Source organism: Cyprinus carpio, chromosome A6, assembly GCF_018340385.1.
Source record: "Cyprinus carpio isolate SPL01 chromosome A6, ASM1834038v1, whole genome shotgun sequence".
Classification (NCBI taxonomy): domain Eukaryota; kingdom Metazoa; phylum Chordata; class Actinopteri; order Cypriniformes; family Cyprinidae; genus Cyprinus; species Cyprinus carpio.
Window position 1 is genome coordinate 30,795,799 of NC_056577.1, and position 10,877 is coordinate 30,806,675.

The following is a 10,877-nucleotide window of genomic DNA, read 5'->3' on the forward strand; positions in this document are numbered from 1 at the left end:
TCATTTTAATGTGCTTTATTAGGATGACAAAAACTGTGCATTGCCAATACATTTGCAGTATAGCAGGATACAAAAAGACATTCTGAAATTTAAAATAAAAATAAATCATATTAACAAATGAAATAGAATATAAATAAAAGTTGTTCTTTTAACATTTACAAGTACAGACCGGTTAAAGATCTCTTGGTGTTCAGAATGATGTGTTTCTACTGTCGCTCGCTGTGTCTCTCAAGGAAGGCAATAGACTGTATAGTTATCACCTGAAGAGGATGAGATCCTTCCCACAAACTATACAACCTACTACCTCAGCTTGTAGAGACACACAGGTCAGAATGGAGTAGAATTAAGAATGAAGTCACTGAAAACATAAGTGTTTCCCGCAGTTTCTTCAGTAGACAGCTGGTTAATCTGCCTCCGTAAGAAAGACAGTAGATTGTATAGTTATCTCAAAGGGAGGTTTTATACTCCACAACTATTCAATCTACTACCTCAGCTTTAAGGGCAGATACAGACACGCCGTTGATTTAGTTTCTTCACCGAATCTACACAGGAATGAAAGAAAGAAAAATTATTTACATTTTACTCATGTTTAATTACTCATAAAATCATACAAAATTACATGATAAAGTTGTTGTATTTTTTATTTATTTATTTATAAAATTATAGCTAAATGATCTAAAATGTACATTTATTTTTATTTCTAAAATGATTATTTTACAATTATTTCATTTTGTTCATTCATTCCTTCATTCATGAATACATACATTTTTATATATTATTAATAAATATACAATACACATATAGTTTTTGTACTTGATAAAAATCAATGAAATTATCAATTATAGCTTCATAGATTTTAAAATTAAACACTGGCTCCACCTCTGAATTTCTAAGTTTGCTGTTTTCAAGGACCTTCAGAGTGCAGAAGGAAATTTGGTTCATTGTATTTCCTTCTTTGTCTCTTCCTGATTTTGCTTTTAAAAGATTAGCGAAATAATCAACAATTGCAAGTCGGCAATAGCAGTTAATTTGTTCAACTCTCTGGCACGCAGACCTCCTGAGCCGCACGAGGAAATAGTGCCTGTTTTCTCACAACTGGCTCTTTGCACTCTTCACACGCCTGTGGTGTTGCATGCCGTTTAATTGCCTGAAGTTAATCGCTCCATTTGAACGCAGCTTTCCCAGCTGTCTGCCTTTAAATAATGCTACATGTTGTCTGCTAGCAAAGCATGAAAGGGAGGGAAAAGACCAAACAAAATGGCAGCCTTCCTGCCATCTGAAACGAGTGAGCAGTTGAAGGTCAAGACCATGTGTGAAGATGAAACCTCAAGAAAGGTGAATGAAATCACTCATATTCTTTATGCGGTGCAGTAGGAACTGTAAATATACTGTGACTATAACACAATGCTAAAATCGAAACCTTTATATCCCTAACAAAATGACTGTGGCAGTACCATGTTTCAGTGACAGTTAAACCACGGTACTGTGTGATTAATATACTCAGGTGCCATGGGAGCTAAACAGCACTGTAAGGTAATTCAAAGAAAAACAGTTCAATCCATTTATATGATTTCAGTACAATCATGGTAGTTTTTAGAGGCTTTTTTTTTTAGGCACACCTTGATACATTTTAAGAACCTAAATTGTGACTAATGATATGATTATAAAATAAATAAATAAAACATAATAATAATAATATAATGTGTGTTTTTCCCGCTTAATATTTTTCTTGAAACCATATTCAATTTTTTTCCGGGATTCTTTGATGAATAGAAAGTTCAAAGGAGTCACCTTAGTTTTGAAGTAGAAATCTTACAAAGCATTTTAAATGTTTTTACTGTCACCTTTTAATGCATACACTTTGATGCATCCTTGCTAAATATAAATATTTATGTTCTTTTTTAAATCAACATATTTGAATGATTTCTGAAGGATCATGTGACACTGAAAACTGGAGTAGCCTAATGATGCTGAAAATTAAGCTTTGATCACAGGATTTTTTTTTTAATATATTCAGATAGAAAACTGTTATTTTAAACTGTAATAATATTACATGCTTTTACTGTATTGGTGTGCATAAGAGACTTTCAAAAGCTTTAAAAATGTGAAAATAACTATAGTAATGCATTATGGAATACTTGATTCTGATTGGTCAATTGCAGCATTTTGTGGTCAGATATTTGTGTGTAATGATGCTAATATTATTGTTACAATAATACAATACAACACAGGGACAATTTACTGTATAACTGGCCTTAATAATGTACAGTCAGATCACAAAATAAACTAATTCAGGGTGAATCAGACCTGTTTCAGTCTCTCTGTTGTGTGATAATTATCTACTCACTGAACAGTAGCCCATACATATATATATATATGAAATAGAAATTTTGCCTTGTTAGAATGGCATTTAATCTACACAGATGTTGGCCTCCCCAGCATAATGGTGGTGTGGTTGATGCCTGGCAGACGGGGGTCACCAAGGCACGCCAAAATAATGGACTGCCATTGCAAAGGGGCGGGACGGCGGCACCATGTCTTTGCATAAATTAGCATGTGAACTGCAGGACATTAACATTCTGAATTCCTCTTTGGCCTAATTAATGGCAGTGATTGAAATGTTTTGGGCTGACAGCGGGGCAGTGTGAAAAAGACTCGGCGGAGAGTCTCATCAATTCAGATACTGGATCAGTTAAAGAGCTGAGAAAAAAAAAAAATAATTATGCACTGCAAAAAAATATTTTCTTACGTAGTATTTTTGTCTTGTTTTCCCATACAAATATCTAAACATTCTTACATCAAGATACATTCACTTAATAAGCAAAATGACTTAAGATATTACGTCTTGTTTTCTGAAAAAAATTAAATTATGTGCATTTAAGTTAAATGTTGTGCATCTTCGGTCGGAACTGACCAAAAAAAAAAAAAAAAGTTTTGAATTTGTATATTTTTTTGCTTCATCGGAATTGGAAGCTATGTGAACACACATAAAATAATCATAGACATGATTCTGATATGTTAAATGGGTCAAAAAAAATTTTTTTAACAACAGGTACATTTGTGGTCAAAAATAGCTAATTAAATTTTATAAATATTGCGTAAAATAATAATATTATTGAACAAAAATATATTACATTGATTTTCCTGAAGTTAAAACAAGCATTTCAAGGCTTCAAAGTTACCAAGTGTGACCCAAAAATGAAGAGGCCCAGAGGGTTAAAACAAGAAAAATATCTGCCAGTGGGGTCAGAAAAATAAACCTAATTCAAAGGAAAAACAAGATTATTTTTCTGACCTCATTAGCAGATTTCTCATATCATGTCAGATGTTTATATCATGTAATTTTGCATCTCATGTAAATGTATCTTGATTTAAAAATTTTAGATGTTTTCCAGAACAAATAAGACAAAATCCCTTTTTTGCAGAGTGCATTTTAAATGTTTTTATAGGCTGCAAATCTGTTAACGAGCATGTGTGCCATATATATATATATATATATATATATATATATATATATATATGACAATTTGTGTTGATAGCAGCAGAGTCTGATGTAAGCATGTTGCAAAGTTAACTTGCTACATTAATGAGGACAAATATTGGGTGGAATTAATTTTAAATTAAATTTTAAGTTTTACTTTTCAGTATTATAAATACTGTAAATAATAGTAGGCTAAATTGTGCGCACGATTTAGCAAATCGAGGGAATGAAATAGTAATCGCATGCACGTTTTAGTACACTGAGGGAATGAATTAGTAAATTGTGCGCACAATTTATTTATTTTTTCTTGCATGTCATGCAGGGCTCCATAAAATAAAATGTATGTTTGTAATCATTATTTCCTTCTGTCTTCCAGCTCATTGCAGTGCATTCTGGGATTGCTTTACTCATGAAGGACACCAGATTCTGGCCAAAACAAGGTAGGCTACTTTATGAAGTCCCTTAATTCAACTTTTTTTGGAGTGTGCTTATGATGCATAAAATGTCGTCTAGTTAGGCAGCTCACTAGGTTTGTGTTTATCTGGTCCCCTGGGCTTGTTTGACATTTTTCTCGGATCTCAAAAGGACTATTTGTTATTTCATCACAGTATATGGTCCACATCTCACTGAAGTCCATGGATCATTACACAAAGTAATGGCTATGTCAACATGAGGCTAAATCTTCATGTCTTGTGAGAGGTAATACATGCAAAGCTACATAAACAGTAAAAGGCATTATAACTAATAACTCTCTCCTTCACCAGAAAGCAGATTCACATATGTATAACTCATCATATCTGCGATTCAACATATTTGGCAATGAGATATTTGTGATAAGATGGTGAAAACTAGAACATGTTTGTCAGTGGAAGTGGTTTAGTTAAACGCAAAGGTATTCGTTTTTATGTCACCTCTGCTGTCAACATTTCCTCAAGTGTTTACATCAACTAAATGTATTTCATTTTAACTTTCATTTAGCTGTAGAATGCAAATAGAATATAATTTTGCACACAACATGCCACTTATTTTCTTCAGATTTTTTTCTGATCTTTTTTATATAAACAGTGAAAAAAAAAAAAAAAATATATATATATATATATATATATATATATATATATATATATATGTATATACACACAATAACACACACATATATATGTGTGTGTGTGTGTGTGTGTGTGTGTGTGTGTGTGTGTGTGTGTGTGTGTGTGTGTGTGGTGTGTGCGTGTGCGTGTGTGTGTGTGTGTATGTAAGTTTTAGACATAACAGTTATGTATTGAATTAAGCTTAAAATCTGTTATATATTAAATGCAAGAAAACATGTAAGCAATATGATGTCTAAATCTTACATTTCCATTTAATATATGTATACTTTTGATTACATTTGGAAGAAAGATTTGAAGAAATTTTTTAATTTTTGTGCTTTTCTGTGCATAATTTTATATTTGTGTGTGTGTATATATATATATATATATATATATATATATATATATATATATATATATATATATAACAGATATGATGTCTAAATAATAATTTTCCCTTTAGTCTACCTTTAATTACATTTTGATAAAAAATTATGAAGGCATTTTTTATTTTTTGGTTAACATGCACCTATGCATCACAAACAATAAGACCAAAATGTGCATTAAGAAACAATATAGGGAAAAAATGTATTTCTATTTTTTTGCTTTATGAAACCTAAAAACACCAAAAAGGCTCTTTTATCCTCATTTGTTAGAATTTTTAACAAGAAATCCACAAGTACTGCAGTAAAGCATTGAGTTGATGAACCGTTAACATTTTTAGCATACTTGCACTTTAAATGTCATGTAAATGTAATTAAATGCATCGTGACCATTACTAAAGTGAGTAAATATAGTCCTACCTGCTCATTTGAAGTGGGATGACACTTCACTTCCCACATCTGAATTAGTAAAATTGTCCATTTATGCACTGTGTTTTAACCCACGGTTGTGCAGTGGTGCAAATCTCTAAAAGTCTTTTTAACATGCTTATCATTTGCAGTGACCCCATGACAATCTGCAGTACTTCAGCACTACGTCCTGGATGCAAAAATAGCAACTGTAAACAGGAAGTGCCTGTTGACCTTGTTTGCGTATGCGTGCAGTGTAAGTTCAGCACTTATCAATCCGATAGCTTTATTGCAAATAGATGCAGCTTGCAACATTCGGCAGTGCAGATGCAAAAATAGTTATTATTGAATAAACAATATTATTGAAGTATGTTATACAAGAAAATACTGTTTCAGTCTTATTTTGCATTTAATTCAATGTGTTACTTAAGGGAATTCGTGGCCTAGTGGTTAGAGAGTTTGACTCCTAAACCTAAGGTTGTGGGTTCGAGTCTCGGGCCGGTAATACCATGACTGACGTGCCCTTGAGCAAGGCACCGAACCCCCAACTGCTCCCTGGGTGCCGCAGCATAAATGGCTGCCCACTGCTCCGGGGATGTGTTCACTGCTGTGTGTGTGTTCACTGCTGTGTGTGTGCACTTTGGATGGGTTAAATGCAGAGCATGAATTCTGAGTATGGGTCACCATACTTGGCTGTATGTCACTTAACTTCACTTATTTACTTGTCATTTCTTTGTTATTTTTTTTCTTGTGTGTGAAATTTACTAACAATTTCGGAGTGAAAATTGTTTCTACACCAGTTCTTTTTTTTTCAGTGTAGCTAAATGATGAAACGCGGAAACCTTTTTTTCCATTTGTTGACTTTTGTTAATTAGGCCTATAATAAAACACTGAAACCAGCACTAAAAAATTAAATAATTTCTGCACTGGAGTTTCAAAAATAATTATTGCTTCCAAATAGGTTTCCTTGAACACTGCCTGCATGTTTAATTTGCTCATAAAACTGATCGTCCCGCCCACAAACTCATGCCATTGGTCAGGAAGGTTAGGATTCTCAAAAAAAAAAAAAAAAAAAAAACCTTTTCATAGTGCAAACAAAGCCTAAGTGTTATTTTTCAGGGAAATCAATGTCTGAATAGCTTACTTGTAGTTGTCACTTTGAGCAAAGACAGAAGAAAGTATTTTAACATTGAAAATTCAGCTTTGAATTAACACTTTTGCATGCGGCATGTGCAAGTAAGAAGCCATGTGCTTTTGAAAGCACATAATTTGATCTGTTAACTCTTTCTTTTCGATACATGTGAGACAAATGTGATCTGAACTGCTACAGAATGAGACCTCGAATCACATTAGTGACAAATACCTGCTCTGGTGAGTGTCAGGCAGCTGGATGTCCCAGGGTTCGGCTGATATCCAAAAGGCTCTTTTTCTCCGTAATGTGATGCTGTTTGTGGTGTTATTGCTTCAGAATTGCAGGTGATTACCAAAATATTTTTCCCGATAACAGGTCTGTGACTTTGTTACCACACTGACACACAGAGAGAAAGAGGGAGCGAGGGAGGCAGCACAAAAATAGCAGGAAGTAGAGAGGGCAGGCCAGAAAAAAAAAAAAATCAAGTAACGTGACAAGTTCATCTGAGGATAGTGAAGGAGGGGTGGAGGAAGTGTTTTCATTTTTTTTCGTCTATGACTCCGCCCACCTCCTTACTGCCTTTTTTCTTACTCTGTTTCCTCTTTGTACAGTGTTCAGGGCAGTTTTCATTTACAATAGTTTCATCGTCTCCAAAAAAATTACAACTCTTTGTTGGCTGTGTCAATGAACTAAAAGTAGTTTGGCAAACAAAATGTGAGCTGCTTTGGAATGCAAATGTAATATATAATCAAAATGGCATAAATAATCTCCAAATGTGTTTTCAGTTCAATCGTAGATGAAACAAAAACACATCAAGTGTGTGTTTTACTATTATTTGTATTATTATATATATATATCATTTGAGAGTCTCATTCTTTTGCTATTCTTCTCAGTCTTAGTCACATCATAAGGCTCAGTTCCTTCAGATATGGTAGACTAGGAGGAAGAATAGATTTGTATGTGGTGTACCACTTATCAGCCAACCTAGAAATAACAAACAACGATTATGAAGCTTTTTGCATCAGTGTTAGTTAGATTGTAGGGTTAATTTTCTTCTCCTGGCATAGTTTGGCAGGTAAAGCGCTACTCTTTGTTTTGAAGGCCTCAGACATGCGACTTAGCAAAAAAGAACATATTTACCCTCTGCCGTACTGTAAATAGCAAACCGCATGTTTGTATAGCCTCTCAAAACATTTTTTAAAGCTATTATGCAAACAGGTTGCATGAAAAGAAACAGTGGTCATGCACTGTCGCAAGACAAACAAAGCAAATAAAACTAAGCAAAATCACTCGCACCCATTACTATTGCTCGAACACATTTGGAGTTTATCTAAAAATATTTATTCTTTATGAAAAAAAAATGTTAATGTCTCATCAGACAGAAACAAAACTCGCGTTATCATGGCGGCGGCAGATAAACGACACGTGCTGGAGGAAGATGAGGATGAGGAGCAGCGAAAGTCGGAGCAAAACGACATTACTGCAACAAAAGAAAGTTAAAAATGAAAAATAAGCATTCAACCAAAAATCAAATGCTGGAAGTACCTGAGCGAGAGCTTTTCATGGGATGTCGCGGTAGACTCTGGATGGGGTAAAAAGTGTACTGTACGACGACCGAAAAAAACAAAACAGCAGGGAAGAAGAAAGAAGAGGAGAGACTGTTTCCACGTCACTCGCAAGACAAGGGGAAAAGCAGAGAGAGAGGTGTGCGAGCGAATAGCCCTTCTCACAGGAACCCCTGCCAACGCTGAGCAGATTCAGCTATGCCCTCCTATTTGCCTGCCCACTTCAGCCCCGCTGCCAAGAGAGAGAGAAAGGCGAAGAGAGAGGTCACAACAGCATGAGAAAGGAAAAAGAAAACAAGGCGGCGACTTCAGCAAAAACCTTGTGGCTCGCTCTTTGGCTTCGTCTGTTGTTGTTGGATTAGCTGCCAGTCCTCCATGTTTAATACCTCTATGGGTGTTGGCATGAAATGCTAAACACCATCACCTGGCTCGGGCCCAGAGACAAGTAGTGGAATTGGTCCAAAACCAAGCGAAATAAGAAAATCTTAACCTGTTTCTCAGAAGCGTGGCGTGGCTTAAAGCAGCGACAGAAAATGTTGATATAAGGTACATGTACTTACTCAGAGTGTCAAATTGCGTCGAAGATATAACACACATCCTTAAAGAAAGAGTTAAGGCTCCCAAAAGAGTCTTTTGTCAGCATTTGGCATCTGTCTCAGGGGCAAGCCTTTCGATTCCTGTTTTACAGAAATCATTCGCAGCATCTTTAGCTGTCCTGCCATTGCCGGCATATTTCATGCATTATACGTTGGTGTTTATCCATAGGCATTCGTGCACATCAACTTTTGTTAGTGCCTTTGCTATGTGCATGTTCAGATTGAATTAAGAGTCTGGATCCTGAAAGAAAGTCCACGACTGTCAGCTTTTCCAGGTGAAACCAATTCAAGCTTCTTCTTTTTTAAAAAACTTTGAGTCCTTTTCAAAGAGTTCTTGCTGTGCCGAAGCAGGAGGGCAGAGTGAGAAAGTTAAACCCGAGGCGCCAGGACAAAGAGCGCGAGACAGCGTCTTGTCACAGCACTTGTGGTGAAAGTTTGTGGTAGCGCTGTACTATATCCTGCTCAGCTGTGGAGAAAGACCAGTGCAATAATCACCCAGTGTCACCCTGCCAAAATTGTGCCATCCCTTTCCTGACAGGGCAGAGATGGTGACAGAAAGAAAGAGAAAGATTTGCAATCGTCCTGTCTTCCTCTCCTTTCAGGCATTGTCATGGGCAGCACAGTGTGTGACGTCAGCGCCCCCCTTTCGTCCTTTTGTTATTTGTCCATTTATTTCTCAAAGTACTGTCCTCATGTTGCATTTTCTCCCACTTTTGCTCTGTAAACTCTCTGGAGGAAAAGAAAGAACCGTTTCTTGATGCCCAACTTGGGGAGAGAGAGAGGGACACGGATATAAATAAAGCACGAGTGCAATTGAATAGAGAAAGAGAAGCTGCTCTTACAAATCTCTCAGTCTGTCTTCCTGCCTTCAGACCGGAGCGCTTGTAAAACTTTCAGCTGTGGCGTCCAGGGCCAGCCTCCATTGGCACCGGTTCAAGAAGAGAGCTGGCTGTGTCTAAAGCTCCCGCTGACTGTCTCGGAGGAAGACGAGCTCACAGAGAGAGAGAGAAAGGGGGTCAGGCTGGTACCCATGTGGAGGGTGTCGGTGCGGACAGTAGGTCAGGGTAAGGGGGCGGCAGAGGTGGCACATGTGCCAATGGCAGCTGCTCTGGGAGTTCAGACAGGGTGCATGAACCAGAGTAGAAAGAGGACACTCTACATCTCAAATTCTCTATTACTGGTGATGCTCTGAACTCAACACTCTTAAAAATAAAGGTTCCAGAGGGGTTGGGGGGGTCACAACAATGTCATAGAAGAACTGTTTCTGGTTCCCCAAAGAACCAGTTCTTAAAAGTAAAAAAAAAAAAAAAAAAAAAAAAAATTCAATGTAAAGAACATTTTTTAAAATTTAAAGGATCATTTAACACTTTAACAAACCTTTTGTGCAATGGAAAGATTTCATGGACGTTAAAGGTTGAACTATCAGTGTCAGTAAAGAAACTTTCTTTTTAAGAATGCAGGACACTGCACTTTCTGCAATGCGATATTGTGAAACATCTTATATTTCACGAAAAAACTCTTGATTGTATACTCTAGGTCCTTTGGAATGCACCTTTTTAAATGTATGTAATTATAAATTTCAAAGAAATTTGTATAAAACATTATTTTTATACTAAAACAGCAAAGTTTGTCAAGACGTGGTGTGACAAAGTGTGAATGTTGGCTCGAAAATAGATCGATTTCAAACAAGTTTCCCAAACGTTTTATACAAGCATAAAAATCACAGAGATGTCATTTTATTAGATGATGTTTCAGTGATGAATTTTGTACATTCTTTCTTTTTTTTCCCGTCATTGAGAAGTTCTAGTGTACATGACATATACACTATGTTTGTGGTAAGATTTTTTTAAGGTTTCTTTGATGAATAGAAAGTTCAAAAGAACAGCATTTATTATAAATTTTGAAATCTTTTGTAACATTATAATAAATGTCTTCTTTGTCACTTGTGATTAATTTAATGCCACCTTGCTGAATAAAAGTTATTTTTTTTTTAAAATTGTACAGATTCAAAACTCAGATGGCATCTAGTAAATCCAGGACTGACTGCACCAACTAGGACATTGCCATTGAGGTTAATGGTTATGTGAAGTTACGGGAACACTTTTTGTAAGCGAAGAAAACAAAAATAACGACTTTATTCATTAATTCCTTTGTCAACGGTCTCCTCTGTGTCTGTCCATATCACCCTATGCTGTCTATGCTCTTCTGTGTCATCCGTGCCACAAGG

General features: G+C 35.8%; 1 long non-coding RNA gene across 1 annotated transcript; it reads right to left on the minus strand.

Annotated features, from left to right (window-relative positions):
* On the minus strand, positions 1–9,917 carry LOC122145362. The gene is made up of 2 exons (XR_006160300.1): positions 6,721–9,917; positions 1–542 (listed from the first exon to the last, which is right to left on the minus strand). It is a non-coding gene; the product is annotated as an uncharacterized LOC122145362 (long non-coding RNA).
* Between the last annotated feature and the right edge of the window lie 960 nt (positions 9,918–10,877).